A 15,395-nucleotide genomic window follows, 5' to 3' on the forward strand; every position below is an offset into this window, starting at 1 on the left:
AGTCATGAGTTGATATATAATTGCACCTATGACTATTTCTCCTTCCAGGAAAAATTATGACCACCTGGGCTAGGAGGATTTCCCTTCGCCACTATCCTGCTGGAATGTCCCAGAAAGGGCTGCACCTGCCACTGTCCAGTTTTGAGTGGGCCTGCATACTGTGTAAAACCATTTGTGAGCCAGGCCCTGTGTTCTCTTCCTCTGAGGAGCCCACTCAAAAGTGAAATGGTCCTAGAGAGAGAAGTAGTTCAACAAATATGGGGGCCATAGTCATTCAGACCACTTCCATATGCAGTTTAATTGGGCCTTCAAGGCCTGCTTGAACTTATCTCATGTATTCCACCTTGATGTCTTTGTGGTTCATGATGTGCTTCAGACTGCAGTTCATGATGTGCAGCTCAGGTCACATGGTATAACTTGGTGGCCCATGTTTAAGTGTTCAGTCCCTATTTAGGCCCAGTAGCAAACCAAAAGTTGGTTCTCCAAAGGGTAGTAGTTATGATGTAGGAGATAGATGGGCTATCTACTTACACTAGCCTCCTGTTTGCATTTCCTGAGACAAGAGATAGGTGGGCTCCAGTGGAGACATCCACAATCAGCCTGCTGTTTTCCCTCTGAAATGGAAGTAAAAACAGAAACAGGGTAAATAGCCAGTGTTTGTCTCTTGTAAACACCTTAAGGTCACAGAGAAGCAAAACCCCGTTTGAGTGAAGGATTAAGGAATCTCCCTCCCCTCCTCTTCTGGGACAAGGGAAACACCACACATGCATAGAAAGGCTGCATGTGGGTCAAAAGTCAAGGGATGATGCCAGGCCATAATGAATCTTACTCTTCCCAGAAGCCTTCACTTTGAGCTCCATCTTGGCTGAGGGGTGCATGCGCACCCCAGTGGAGGGTCCCAGGATAGGTCAGGTGTGGAAAAAGAAACCAGATAATTGGCCTGAAGGAAGACAAAGACCAGGAAGAACTGACCTATATAAATGACAACTGCCTCTTTACTGTGCTCCTCCTCAGTGGGGGGATGCCCACATCTTTTCTTTTCAAGTGTGCATCTCTGCCTTGCTTCTATCTTAACAAACCGTTTCTCTGTATTCTCTCTCCCACTTGTTGTTATGCTATGTATCTAATAATAAACTTTTAGTACCTGCATTTACGTTTTCTGCCTCTATGATAAATGTATTTTTCACTGGGGGCAGAGATCCAGGGAAACTTAGCTTCTAGCCTCTAGCCCTTGCTGGTCTGGTGGCTAGGATTCCTGCTTTCCATCCAGGTTACCTAGGTTCAATTCCTGGGCAGGGAATTAGATCTCGCTTCACGCCGCCACTCACTGCTGCCTCACCAAGACCAGTTATTCACAGATGATAGCAGGACTTTGCTCCAAAATCCTAAGGACCTGTGCTGTGATTCATCTATTGGTGCCTGCCAAAGTTCCAAACAGCATCCCTCACCAACACTGGCACTTCAAGCACCACTGGCCCAAGTGGCAGAGCAGCTTTCATGGCAAGTACAGAGTCCATTCAAAATTAGCAGCTTTTTGGGTCATTCAGCAAATGGACCAGAGTAGCACACTCAGAGAAGGAATATGTCTTCAAAATCCAAAGAGGTGTTGCACCTTTGTTTTGGTCAGAGAAGGGGCCAGATATGACAACCTTCACCTTAGAATGAATCTCTGTACATGCCCCCACATCATTACCCCTAGAAACTTCACTGAAATGGTAGGTCCCTGAATTTTTTGTGGAATTTACTTTATACCTTCTGATGCATCCTAGCCATATGTCTGGAGTAGTTGCTACTTCCTGCTCATAATGTTCAATCAGCATAACATCATGAAGGTATTAGACTACATGTGTGAAATTTCATGGAAAGGAGAGGCCACCAATGTCCCTGAACCTGCTTCTCTTGCATGCCCTGCATTGGCAGGCAGATTCTTTTCCACTAGCACCACCTGGGAAGCCATGACCATGCCATCTTGACTAGATTGCCTTTTCCCTACATGAACCAAATATTTATTTCTTCCCTCTCATTTTCATCATCTAACATAAAATGTGTTATTAATAGTAAAGTTTATCTCAATATAAAGTATATCTCAGTATTTTGGTAAAGAATCTGCCCACAGTGTGGGAGAGCTGAGTTCAATCCTTGGGTTGGAAAGATCCCCTGGAGAAGAGCATGGCAACCCACTCCAGTATTCTTGCCTGGAGACTCCCATGAACAGAGGAGCCTGGAAGGCTACAGTCCATAGGGTCGCACAGAGTTGGACATGACTGAAGCGACTTACCAGGTACATACAGCATCGTCAGGCTCTCTCACCTCACGGCCACTCCCTGTCACCCCACACTTAGTAAGCACATGGTTACGTAAGATCACTTGCAGTACTGTGCATGTGCACCGTGAGGTGCTGGCTTGGTCCTGGGCTACTCTGTGTGGTACACCTATATCAACTCCACCTGAAAAAGGCCTCTGGGGCTACATTATGGCATGCTGGCTGTGTTATGGCTATGTCTGCTGGGTCAACCATGAGAGGAGAGAATACACTGTGTCTGCTGCTATGGCTACTGGGCCATCCAGGAGAGAATAAATGCGTCTGCACTTCCGATGGCTCCTTGAGTTTTCCAGCTTCTTAGCTCGCACCTTGGCTATCGGGTTCAGTGAACAGTTCATACAGTGATCTACAGCAAGATAATTGGTGTATTCAGCAGGATACCTGCAGGATAAGAGCCTGAGGCTCCACAGAAGAAGAGGAGGCAGGATACCTAGCAGGATAAGAGCCTGAGGCTCCTGGATGGAGGAAGCCAGTGTCCACCACATAGAATACAGTGCCATGTGGCTGCAGTCCTATTGGCGTGGGCTCTGGTGGAAGACTGGGAGGTGGGGGCGGTGGATGGGCCACCAGAGAACACTGAGAGGGCCTTACAGGCGGTGGGCTCCCATCTGCTGAACAAGGGGGCATGTACTGCCGCTGGCGCCATGGGCTGGATTTTCCCGACTGCCCTGAAGGCAAATGTGGATAGTGCCCTACGTGATGCCAAGCCAGTGTGCCATGTGCAGAGACACTTGGAAGAAGCAGAGCAATATATACTGGCATTAGAGCAAGAACCCCATGGCTTTGAATTTGAATTTGATAACAGGGTGGTAAGTGACAGTGATGACGAACGTTATGAAACTAAGGATAAGGATGATGAATGTTATGAGACTGTGGGTCCCCACTTGTCAGCGACACCTGTTGTGCAGCAGAAGTGAGGCATGAGCAGCCTATGGCCCAGGGGGGCACATACTCAAGGGCCCCCAATGTGACCGAGTTCACGACATATCGACCATATACTCAGGCAGAGTTGGTTGACATGGGTAAGAAGTTTTGGCAAAAGCAAGGGGAAACCTCGGCAGCTTGGCTTTTGTGACTCTGAGACTCAGGGGTGGGCCCGGCACCTGGAGGGGGGGTTGCAGGTTCTTACTGAGAGAAGTAGGACGACATGTGAGACATCATTTTGAAAATGTGAAGACCCCAAAGGGGGCCTGAGCTGGCAGAGGTCCCATCCAGGTTACATAGATGCACACGTGGGCTGATGCATGCAGAGGTATACTGTAAAGGCTGTGTCTGATGATGTAGAACAGTGTATAAAGTCTGTGTCCTGTACTGTGCTACTACCCTCTGATTCCCTTGTGGATTTAGAACAGTGTTTGGAACCATGTGGGTGGACCGCATTTGGAACCATGTGGGTGGACTGTGAGTCATGTGGGTGGACTGTATTTGGAATCATGTGGGCAGACTGTGAATCATGTGGACTCTGAATGCCACAAAAATCCGCTCCTTGAAGGGGTGGGCCTGGAGCCCATGAGGGGTTTTTCAGGTCTTTAATAAAAACCCTGCAGGGGTGGACTTGCCCCTGTAGAGGCTGTCTTACAATTTGACAAAGACAGATGGTGGACTGGACTTGGTCATGGAAGATAAAGGCACTCCGCATGCGGTGGCTCTTCTAGCCCCATGAGGGCAAGGACTGCAACATGAGTTCCAGGTGATACCTGGCATTGGGTTTTGCCATGTATTGGGGATGTAACTGTTTGCTATAACATCTGCTGTTGTCGCAAGATGTAAGTCCAAGGGTCAGTGTTACTCACCAAGGGAATATCACAGAAGATGAACATGAACTGTGCATAGATTGTGAGGTGAGACCCTGAAGGGGTGGAGTGTGGGGAGAGAGCAAATTAGTCACGATGGCATGGTCAAGCTCTCTCACCCCATGGTCTCTTGCTCTTGCCCCATGCTTCGTGAATATGTGGTTATGTAACAGCTGAGATCACTTACAGTACTGCGCATACTTGCCTCGAGGTACTGGCTACTTTGTGCGGTCGCCTGAATCAGCTCCACTTGAAAGAAGTCCTTGTGGCTACGTATGGCTGTGTTCTGGTGTGTTGGCTGTGTTCTGGCTGTGTCCGCTGGGTGAACCAAGAGAGGAGAGAATACGGTGCGTCTGCTGTGCCTGCCAGGAAGGAATAATGTGTCTGCAGTTCCTATGGCTCTTTGAGTTTTCTTTCAACTTAGCTTGCACCTTTCCTACCGTGGGTTCAGTAAACAGTTCACACAGTGAGCTACAGTAAGACAGCTACAAAAATATTCCCCTAAAAATAAGAAGAGGTAGAGCACTGGGCCAAGAAGGCAAGGGGGAAAGGAGCTAGAAGGACAAGAGCTAATTCTAAGGGTCTTCTGAAACCCCTGCCCTTTTCCTCAAAACTGAATTTTACATATCCTCCCTGACCTAGTCAGCTGTTAGATGGCCATTCAAATTGGTCCAGGACCTCAGGTGACTATTAAAAGAAATTCTATTGTTTTAAAAATCAGAATTTAAAATGACGTGAATAAAGAATATCTTCTTGCTGGTCACACTTTGCTTTGGGACCTCGGCTTTGGGACCTTTTGGGATTTAAGTCTAACTACACCACCCTTATGGAAGAAAGTGAAGAGGAACTAAAAAGCCTCTTGATGAAAGAGGAGAGTGAAAAAGTTGGCTTAAAGCTCAACACTTGGAAAACTAAGATCATAGCATCTGGTCCCATCACTTCATGGGAAATAGATGGGGAAACAGTGGAAACAGTGACCGACTTTAGTTTTTTGGGCTCCAAAATTACTGCAGATGGTGATTGCAGCCATGAAATTAAAAGATGCTTACTCCTTGGAAGGAAAGTTATGACCTACCTAAGCAGCATATTGAAAAGCAGAGACATTACTTTGCCAACAAAGGTCCATCTAGTCAAGGCTATGGTTTTTCCAGTAGTCATGTGTGGACGTGAGAGTTGGACTATTAAGAAAGCCGAAGAATTGATGCTTTTGAACTGTGGTGTTGGAGAAGACTCTTGAGAGTCCCTTGGACTGCAAGGAGATCCAACCAGTCCATCCTAAAGGAGATCAGTCCTGGGTGTTCATTGGAAGGACTGATGCTGAAGCTGAAACTCCAATACTTTGGCCACCTCATGCGAAGAGTTGACCCATTAGAAAAGACCCTGATGCTGGGAGGGATTGGGGGCAGGAGGAGAAGGGGGCGACAGAGGATGAGATGGCTGGATGGCATCACCGACTCAATGGGCATGAGTTTGAGTAAACTCTGGGAGTTGGTGATGGACAGGGAGGCCTGGTGTGCTGTGGTTCTTGGGGTCGCAAAGAGTCAGACACGACTGAGCGACTGAACTGAACTGAACTGAACTGATAGGTCTAAAAGGAAAGAGGGCTGGTAGGGTAAAAACTGAGGAAGGTAGTTAGTGTCTCTCAAGGCAACTGCTCAGGGGAGGCTATTTCAGGTTTTTCAAGTGAGAAAGGACTAATCTCAGGCAGGGATGGAATGACTGCTTTTGCTGGCAGAGAAGACAGTGATATTTAGGGATTTGATGTCCCCAGCACCCCTTAGAATCTTCGTGTATTTCCCATTCCAACTTTCAGGATCTCATTTCTTCCTAATTAATGCTCTGACTTCAAGAAAATTAACAGTGTAAAGGCGGGAATTCAATTTGTATTGTAATTTAGCTACTCACAGGGTAAGACCAGGGGTTTGGATTTCAGAAAACTTGACCCTGCATATACAGGAGAGAAGCTTTCTTTAGAGGCAGCTACAGAAGCTTTCAGGACATTTATGCAGAGCTCAAACTGGGGGTTTGAGGCCTTTGGCTCAGTCTTGGCTTCACACTCTCCAGACAGTTAGGACCACTCAGCTTCATGGCACAATTGTTTTTTTGCCATGCAGGGCAGCTTGCAGGATCTCAGTTCCCCAACTGGGGGTTAAATCTGGGCCAGGGCAGTAAAAGCCTGGAATCCTAACCAATAGGTCACCGGGGAACTTCCTACACTCCTTTTTAAAATGTCTTTCTTTATTGTGGCCTTCCATGCTGCGTGAAGGCTTTCCCCAGCTGTGGTGAGCGAGACCTCCAGCCCTGCGGTGCACTGCGCCCTCGCTGTGGAGGCTTCTCGCGGTGCCCAGCACAGGCTGCAGGCTGCAGGGTCAGGAGCTGTGGTGCATGAGCTTTGTTGCCCCGCAGCACGTGGAATCTTCCTGGGTTAGGGACCAAACCTGTGTCCCCTGCATTGGCAGAAGGATTCTTAACCACTGGGCCACCAGAGAAGTCCTCTATACTCTTTATTTTGACTAAAATGTCATAAGGTGCCAAATGCTTGGCCACCTAGAATCTCACTTTCTATCACTATTTGATTATAGATATCCAACAGTGAAATTTGGGTAACTCTTCTGCCACATCATCCTAAGGACTTCCAGTGTTCTCATTACCATTGGAAATAGGGTCACTAGTGCCTTAATATCCAACCAGAGAACTGCCCAGACTCAATGCAGAAAATTTACTTTTACGTTTGTTTCCCTGGAACAATTTCTAGTACCAAAATGAATTCTATCAGAAAGATAGCAACACTAGTGGATACACATGTGTGTGTAACACTTATACATTATTAAGAGATTGATTACAAGAAATTTGCCACATATTGTGATGGCTGAAGCTAAGCAAGCCCAAAATGCATAGAACAGGCCATCAGGAAGGCAAGTTAGTGGACTGGGCTGGGATTCACAGGCACAGAGACATCAATGATGTCTACATGCTATCAGAAAAGGATGATCACAGCAGGATGGAACCCCATGGACACAAGCTGAATTTGTTTTCCACAGGTAATCAGGAAGGAAAAATCCAGTTAACGGAGAATTAGTGTAGACTGTTAAGAATCTGGCTCAGGGAATGCCTACACCTTCTTTTATACGGCTTCCACTGATTGTCAGACCCACCAGAATAATTTCCTTGATCAATAAAATCAACCATTAAGGAATTTATTATGTCTGCAAAATTACTTTGATAGCTGTACGCATTAGTATTTGACTGAATAGTGGGAGGTGTGTGTATATTAGAAAATGTCTGCTATTCTTACTTCCATTCTCATAATTTAGCCAAACAAGTTAACACATCAAAAACTTATCACACTACCTTTGTCAAAGTGTTTATTTATTCCACTCCACATGCATCATTTCAGTCAAGTCTGACTCTTTTCAACTACGGACTGTTGCCTGCCAGGCTCTTCTGTCTGTGGGATTCTCCACGCAAAAATACTAAAGTGGGTTGCCATTTTCCCCCCAGGGGACCCTCCCGACCCAGAGATCAAACCTGCATTGCCTGCGTCCAGTGCTGTCCAGCAGGTTCTTTACCACTAGCGCCACCTGGGAGTCCCTTATCCCAATTTACGTAACTGGAATAATCTCCCGTTTCTCATCTGCCTCTTCCTTTCATCAATTCTGCATTAATCTTCCTACAAAACTGCATTTCTATGACTGTGGTTATAGGTCAAACATTAAGATATACAGGCTACAAACAATCTAGCTGAAATACAAATATGCATATAAAACATTAATATGACAAAATTAAGAATTATCCATTAATATGTCAGTTTTCTAAAATTTGGGTATTTTTGTTTTTTTTAAACTTTAAACTTTTAATTTTGTATTGGAGTATAGCCAATTAGCAATGTTGTGAGAGTTTCAGGTGAGCAGCCAAAGGACTCAGCCATACATATACATGTATCCATTCTCCCCCAAAAGCCCCTCCCATCCAGGCTGGCACGTAACACTGAGTAGAGTTCCGTGAGCTGTTCTATAGGTCTTTGTTGGTTATCCATTTTGAATACAGCAGTGTGTATATGGCCCTCCCAAACTCCCTAACTATCCCTTTGTTTTCTAAATCTGTGAATATCTTTCTGTTTTGTAAGTAAGATCATTTGTATCATTTCTTTTAGATTCCACATATAAGGGATGTCATACGATATTTCTCCTTTACTATCTGACTTACTTCACTCAGTATGACCATCTCTAGGTCCATCCATGTTACTGTAAATGCCATTATTTTATTCTTTTTAGTGGCTGAGTAATATTCCATTGTATATATGTACCAAATCTTCTCTATGCATTCCTCTGTCAATAGACATTTACGTTGCTTCCATGTCCTGGCTATTGTAAACAGTGCTGCAATGAACGCTGGGATGCATATATCCTTTCAGATCATGTTTTTCTCTGGATATATGCCCATTAGTGGGATTTCAGGGTCATATAGGGAACTTCCATACTGTTCTCCATGTGTGAGGGGGTTCCCTTCTCTCCACACCCTCTTTAGCATTTGTTGTTCATGGATTTTTTGATGATAGCCATTTTTATCAGCATATTAAAAAGCAGAGACATTACTTTGCCAACAAAGGTCCATCTTATCAAAGCTATGGTTTTCCCAGTAGTCATATATGGATGTGAGAGTTGGACCATAAAGAAAGCTGAACGCTGAAGAATTGATGCTTTTGAACTGTGGTATTGGAGAAGACTTTTGAGACTCCCTTGGATGGCAGGGAGATCCAACCAGTCCATCCTAAAGGAAATTAGTCCTAAATATTCATTGAAAGGACTGATGCTGAAGCTGAAGCTCCAATACTTTGGCCACCTGATGCAAAGAACTGACTCATTGGAAAAGACCCTGATGCTGGGAAAGATTGAAGGTGGGAGGAGAAGGGGATGACAGAGGATGAGATGGTTGGATGGCATCACCAACTGGATAGACATGAGTTTGAGCCAGCTCTGGGAGTTGGGGATGGACAGGGAAGCCTGGCATGTTGCAGTCCATGGGGTCACAAAGAGTCGGACATGACTGAGCAACTGAACTGAACTGATTTTGTTCAGTGTAAGGTGATATCTCATTGTAGTTTTGATTTGCATTTCTCTACTAACTAGTGAGAGACTGAACTATGGAAGTCCTATAATCAAATCCCACTGATCTTCAAAGTCAGATTCCCTGGGGATTCACAGTCCCTTATTTTGAATTCTAGGGGTATATAGTTCAGTTAAGTTCAGTCAGTCCTGTACGACTCTTTGCAACTCCATGGACTGCAGCACACCAGGCCTCCCTCCCCATCACCAACCCCTGGAGTCCACTCAAACTCATTTCCATTGAATTAGTGATGCCATCCAACCATCTCATCCTCTGTCATCCCCTTCTCCTCCCGCCTTCAATCTTTCCCAGCATCAGGGTCTTTTCCAATGAGTCAGTCCTTTGCATCAGGTGGTCAAAGTATTGGAGTTTCAGCTTCAACATCAGTCCTTCCAATGAACGCTCAGGACTGATTTCCTTTAGGATGGACTGGTTGGATCTCCTTGCAGTCCAAGGGACTCTCAAGAGTCTCAACACCACAGTTCAAAAGCATCAATTCTTCGGCTTTCTTAATAGTCCAACTCTCACATCCACACATGACTACTGGAAAAACCATAGCCTTGACTAGATGGATCTTTGTTGGCAAAGTAATGTCTCTGCTTTTTAATATGCTGCTTAGGTGGGTCATAACTTTCCTTCCAAGGAGTAAGCGTCTTTTAATTTCATGGCTGCAATCACCATCTGCAGTGATTTGGGGGGCCCCCAAAATAAAGTCTGTCACTGTTTCCACTGTTTCCCCATTGTTTGCCATGAAGTGATGAGAACAGATGCCATGATCTTAGTTTTCTGAATGTTGAGCTTTAAGCCAACTTTTTCACTCTCCTCTTTCACTTTCATCAAGAGGCTCTTTAGTTCTTCTTCGCTTTCTGCCATAAGGGTGGTGTCATCTACATATCTGAGATTATTGATACATCTCCCAGCAATCTTGATTCCAGCTTGTGCTTCATCCAGTCCAGCGTTTCTCATGATGTACTCTATATATAAGTTAAAAAAGCAGGGTGACAATATATAGCCTTGACATACTCCTTTTCTTGTTTGGAACCAGTCTGTTGTTTCATGTTCTGTTCTAACTGTTGCTTCCTGACCTGCATACAGGTTTCTCAAGAGGGAGGTCAGGTGGTCTGGTATTCCCATCTCTTGAAGAATATTCCACAGTTTCTTGTGAGCCACACAGTCAAAGGCTTTGGCATAGTCAATAAAGCAGAAGTAGATGTTTTTCTGGAACCCTCTTTTTTGATGACCCAGCGAATGTTGGCAATTTGATCTCTGGTTCCTCTGCTTTTTCTAAAACCAGCTTGAACATCTGGAAGTTCACAGTTCATGTATTGTTGAAGCCTGGTTTGGAGACTTTTGAGCATTACTTTACTAGCGTGTGAGATGAGTGCAACTGTGCAGTAGTTTGAGCATTCTCTGGCATTGCCTTTCTTTGGGATTGGAATGAAAACTGACCTTTACCAGTCCTGTGGCCACTGCTGAGTTTTCCAAATTTGCCGACATATTGAGTGCAGCACTTTCATAGCATCATCTTTTAGGATTTGAAATAGCTCAACTGGAATTCCATCACCTCCACTGGCTTTGTTTGTAGTGATGCTTTCTAAGGCCCACTTGACTTCACATTCCAGGATGTCTGGCTCTAGGTGAGTGATAATACCATTGTGATTATCTGGGTTGTGACATTCGTTTTTGTATAGTTCTTCTGTGTATTCTTGCCACCTTTTCTTAACATCTTCTGCTTCTATTAGGTCCATACCGTTTCTGTCCTTTACTGTGCCCATCTTTGCAGGAAATATTCCCTTGGTATCTCTAATTTTCTTGAAGAGATCTCTAGTCTTTCCCATTCTGTTGTTTTCCTCTATTTCTTTGCACTGATCACTGAGGAAGGCTTTCTTGTCTCTCCTTGTTATTCTTTGGAAATCTGCATTCAAATGGTATATCTTTTCTTTTCTCCTTTGCCTTCTACTTCTCTTCTTTTCATAGCTGTTTGTAAGTCCTCCTCAGACAACCATTTTGCCTTTTTGCATTTCTTTTTCTTGGGGATATTCTTGATCCCTGTCTCCTGCACAATGTCTCAAACCACCATCCATAGTTCATCAGGCACTCTGTCTACCAGGTCTAGTCCTTTAAATCTATTTCTGACTTCCACTGTATAGTCATAAGGGATTGGATTTAGGTCATACCCGAATGGTCTAGTGGTTTTCCCTACTTTCTTCAATTTAAGTCTGAATTCGGCAATAAGGAGTTCATGGTCTGAGCCACAGTCAGCTCCCAGTCTTGTTTTTGCTGACTCTCTAGAGCTTCTCCTTCTTTGGCTGCAAAGAATATAATCAATCTGATTTTGGTGTTGACCATCTGGTGATGTCCATGTGTAGAGTCTTCTCTTGTGTTGTTGGAAGAGGGTGTTTGCTATGATCATTGCATTCTGTTGGTAAAACTCTGTCAGCCTTTGCCCTGCTTCATTCTGTACTCCAAGGTCAAATTTGCCTGTTACTCCAGGTGTTTCTTCGGGGAAGGCAATGGCACCCCACTTTAGCACTCTTGCCTGGAAAATATCATGGACAGAGGAGCCTGGTAGGCTGCAGCCCATGGGGTCACTAAGAGTCGGACATGACTAAGTGACTTCACTTTCACTTCTCATTTTCATGCATTGGAGAAGGAAATGGCAACCCACTCCAGTGTTCTTGCCTGGAGAATCCCAGGGACGGGGGAGCCTGGCGGGCTGCCGTCTATGGTGTCGCACAGAGTCGGACACGACTGAAGTGACTTAGCAGCAGCAGCCAGGTGTTTCTTGACTTCCTACTTTTGCATTCCAGTCCCCTATAATGAAAAAGACATATTTTTTTGGATATTAGTTCTAGAAGGTCTTGTAGGTCTTCACAGAACCGTTCAACTTCCACTTCTTCAGCATTACTGGTCAGGGCATAGACTTGGATTACCTTGATACTGAATGGTTTGCCTTGGAAACGAACAGAGATCATTTTGTCGTTCTTGAGATTGCATCCAAGTACTGCATTTCGGACTCTTTTGTTGACTGTGAGGGCTAGTCCATTTCTTCTAAGAGATTCTTGCCCACAGGAGTAGATATAATGGTCATCTGAGTTCAATTAACCCATTCCAGTCCATTTTATTTCACTGATTCCTAAAATGTAGACATTTACTCTTGCCATCTCCTATTTGACCACTTCCAATTTGCCTTGATTCATGGACTTAACATTCCAGGTTCCCACGCAATATTGCTCTTTACAGCATCAAACCTTGCTTCCATCACCAGTCACTTCCACAACTGAGTGTTGTTTTTGCTTTGGCTCCATACCTTCATTCTTTCTGGAGTTATTTCTCCACTGATCTTCAGCAGCTTATTGGGCACCTACCTACCTGGGGCGTTAATCTTTCAGTATCCTATCATTTTCCCTTTTCATACTGTTCATGGGGTTCTCCAGGCAAGAATACTGAAGTGGTTTGCCATTCCATTCTCCAGTGGACCACATTCTGTCAGACCTCTCCACCATGACCCGTCCGTCTTGGACAGACCTTGGATGGAGCCATGCCATGTAGGGGTATATACTTAGCAGTGGAATTACTGGGTAACGTGGTATTCTATGAAATTTTTGAGGAACTACTCTTTTTAACAGTGGCCAAGCCATTTTGCTTCTTTTTTCTGGCCACACTGTGAAGCATGTGGGATCTCAGTTTCCCAACCAGGAATCAAAGCCAGGCCCTGTGCAGTGGAAGTTTGGAGTCCTAATTACTGAGCTGCTAGGGAAGTCCCTCTCTCTGATTTTGATTTGCATTTCCATAATGGCTGTTGATGTTATCATTTCAGATACCATTTCTATATCTTTTTTTGAGAAATGTCTATTTCTCATTCCCAGTCCTGTGCCCATTTTTAAATTGGGTTGCCAGATCCCATATTGAACTCGAGTTGGAAGAGGTGAGTCCGGTCTCGAAATAGAGGTAAAACCGCCACCCGGTCACCCCCAGCCCGACTCCGGCCGTCGCAGCCGCCGCCGCGGGGAGGAGAGTCATGATCCCAAGGAACCAGAGCAGTTGAGAAAGCTGTTTATTGGTGGTGTGAGCTTTGAAACTACAGATGATAGCTTAAGAGAACATTTTGAGAAATGGGGCACACTTACAGATTGTGTGGTGATGAGAGACCCCCAAACAAAACGTTCCAGGGGCTCTGGTTTTGTGACTCACTCTTGTGTTGAAGAAGCGATGCAGCAATGTGTGCTCGACCACACAAGGTTGATGGGCGTGTAGTGGAACCAAAGAGAGCTGTTTCTAGAGAGGATTCTGTAAAGCCTGGTGCCCATCTAACAGTGAAGAAAATTTTTGTTGGTGGTATTAAAGAAGATACAGAAGAATATAACTTGAGAGACTACTTTGAAAAGTACGGCAAGATTGAAACCATAGAAGTTATGGAAGACAGGCAGAGTGGAAAAAAGAGAGGATTTGCTTTTGTAACTTTTGATGATCATGATACAGTTGATAAAATTGTTGTTCAGAAATACCACACTATTAATGGACATAATTGTGAAGTGAAAAAGGCCCTTTCTAAACAAGAGATGCAATCTGCTGTGTCACAAAGAGGTCGTGGAGGTGGACCTGGCAACTTTACAGGTTGTAGAGGAAACTTTGGAGGTGGTGGAGGTAACTTTGGCCGTGGTGGAAACTTTGGTGGAAGAGGGGGCTACGGTGGTGGAGGTGGTGGCAGCCGAGGGAGTTATGGAGGAGGTGACGGTAGATACAATGGATTTGGAGGTGATGGTGGCAACTACGGAGGTGGTCCTGGTTATGGTAGTAGAGGAGGTTATGGTGGTGGTGGACCAGGATATGGAAACCAAGGTGGTGGATATGGTGGCGGTGGTGGAGGATATGATGGTTACAATGAAGGAGGAAATTTTGGAGGTGGTAACTATGGTGGTGGTGGAAACTATAATGATTTTGGAAATTATAGTGGACAACAGCAATCAAATTATGGACCCATGAAAGGGGGTAGTTTTGGTGGAAGAAGCTTGGGCAGTCCCTATGGTGGTGGTTATGGATCTGGTGGTGGAAGTGGTGGATATGGTAGCAGAAGGTTCTAAAAACTCAGAAGAAAAGGGCTACAGTTCTTAGCAGGAGAGAGAGCGAGGAGTTGTCAGGAAAGCTGCAGGTCACTTTGAGACAGTTGTCCCAAATGCGTTAGAGGAACTGTAAAAATCTGCCACAGAAAGAACGATGATCCATAGTCAGAAAAGTTACTGCAGCTTAAACAGGAAACCCTTCTTGTTCAGGACTGTATAGCCACAGTTTGCAAAAAGTGCAGCTATTGATTAATGCAATGTAGTGTCAATTAGATGTACATTCCTGAGGTCTTTTATCTGTTGTAGCTTTGTCTTTTTCTTTTTCTTTCATTACATCAGGTATATTGCCCTGTAAATTGTGGTAGTGGTACCAGGAATAAAAAATTAAGGAATTTTTAACTTAAAAAAAAATTGAGTTGCCTTTTTGTTGTTGAATTCTTTATATATTCTGGATACTAGAAACTTAGGATATGTATGACTTGTAAATTCTTTCCAATTCTGTAGGCTGTATTTCATTTTCTTGATGATTTTCTTAACTAGTTACTTTTCTAAAAATTTATTTTTGACTGTGCTGTGTCTTTGTTGCTGCAAGTAGACTTTTTCTCTCCAGAGTGGGCTACTCTTCATTGCAGTGCAGGGGACTCTCTTACTGAGAAGCATGGAGGCATGAGGGCTTCAATAGTTGCAGCCCTTGGCCTCAGTACTTATGGGGCATGTGCCTCGCTGCCCCTTCACATGTGGAGTCTTCCCAGACAAGAGATTGAACCTGTGTACCCTGCATTGGCAGGTGGATTCTCAACCACTGGACCTCCAGGGAAATCCATTATCTTGATAATGTTTTATCACACATAAAACTTTAAATTTCTGATTAAGTTCAGTTTGTCTATTTTTGCTTTTTTGCTTGTTCTTTTGGTATCATATTGCTTGTACAATGGTGTCCATTGCCAAATCTAAATGTATGAAAATTTACTCCTATGTTTTCTTATGAGTTTATGGTTTTAGTTCTCTAATAGTCATTGATTTATTTGGAGTTAATTTTTGTATATGATGTGAGGCAAGGGTCCAACTGAATTCTCTTGCATGTAGAAATCCAGTTGCTGCAGCACCACT

At 44.4% G+C, this 15,395-nt stretch overlaps 1 pseudogene; it reads left to right on the top strand.

Moving 5' to 3' along the window:
- The first annotated feature begins 3,254 nt into the window (after positions 1-3,254).
- On the top strand, positions 3,255-14,859 carry LOC133051292 (heterogeneous nuclear ribonucleoprotein A3-like; annotated as a pseudogene).
- Positions 14,860-15,395: the final 536 nt, after the last annotated feature.

This window comes from Dama dama, chromosome 33 (genome assembly GCF_033118175.1).
Source record: "Dama dama isolate Ldn47 chromosome 33, ASM3311817v1, whole genome shotgun sequence".
NCBI classification, from domain to species: domain Eukaryota; kingdom Metazoa; phylum Chordata; class Mammalia; order Artiodactyla; family Cervidae; genus Dama; species Dama dama.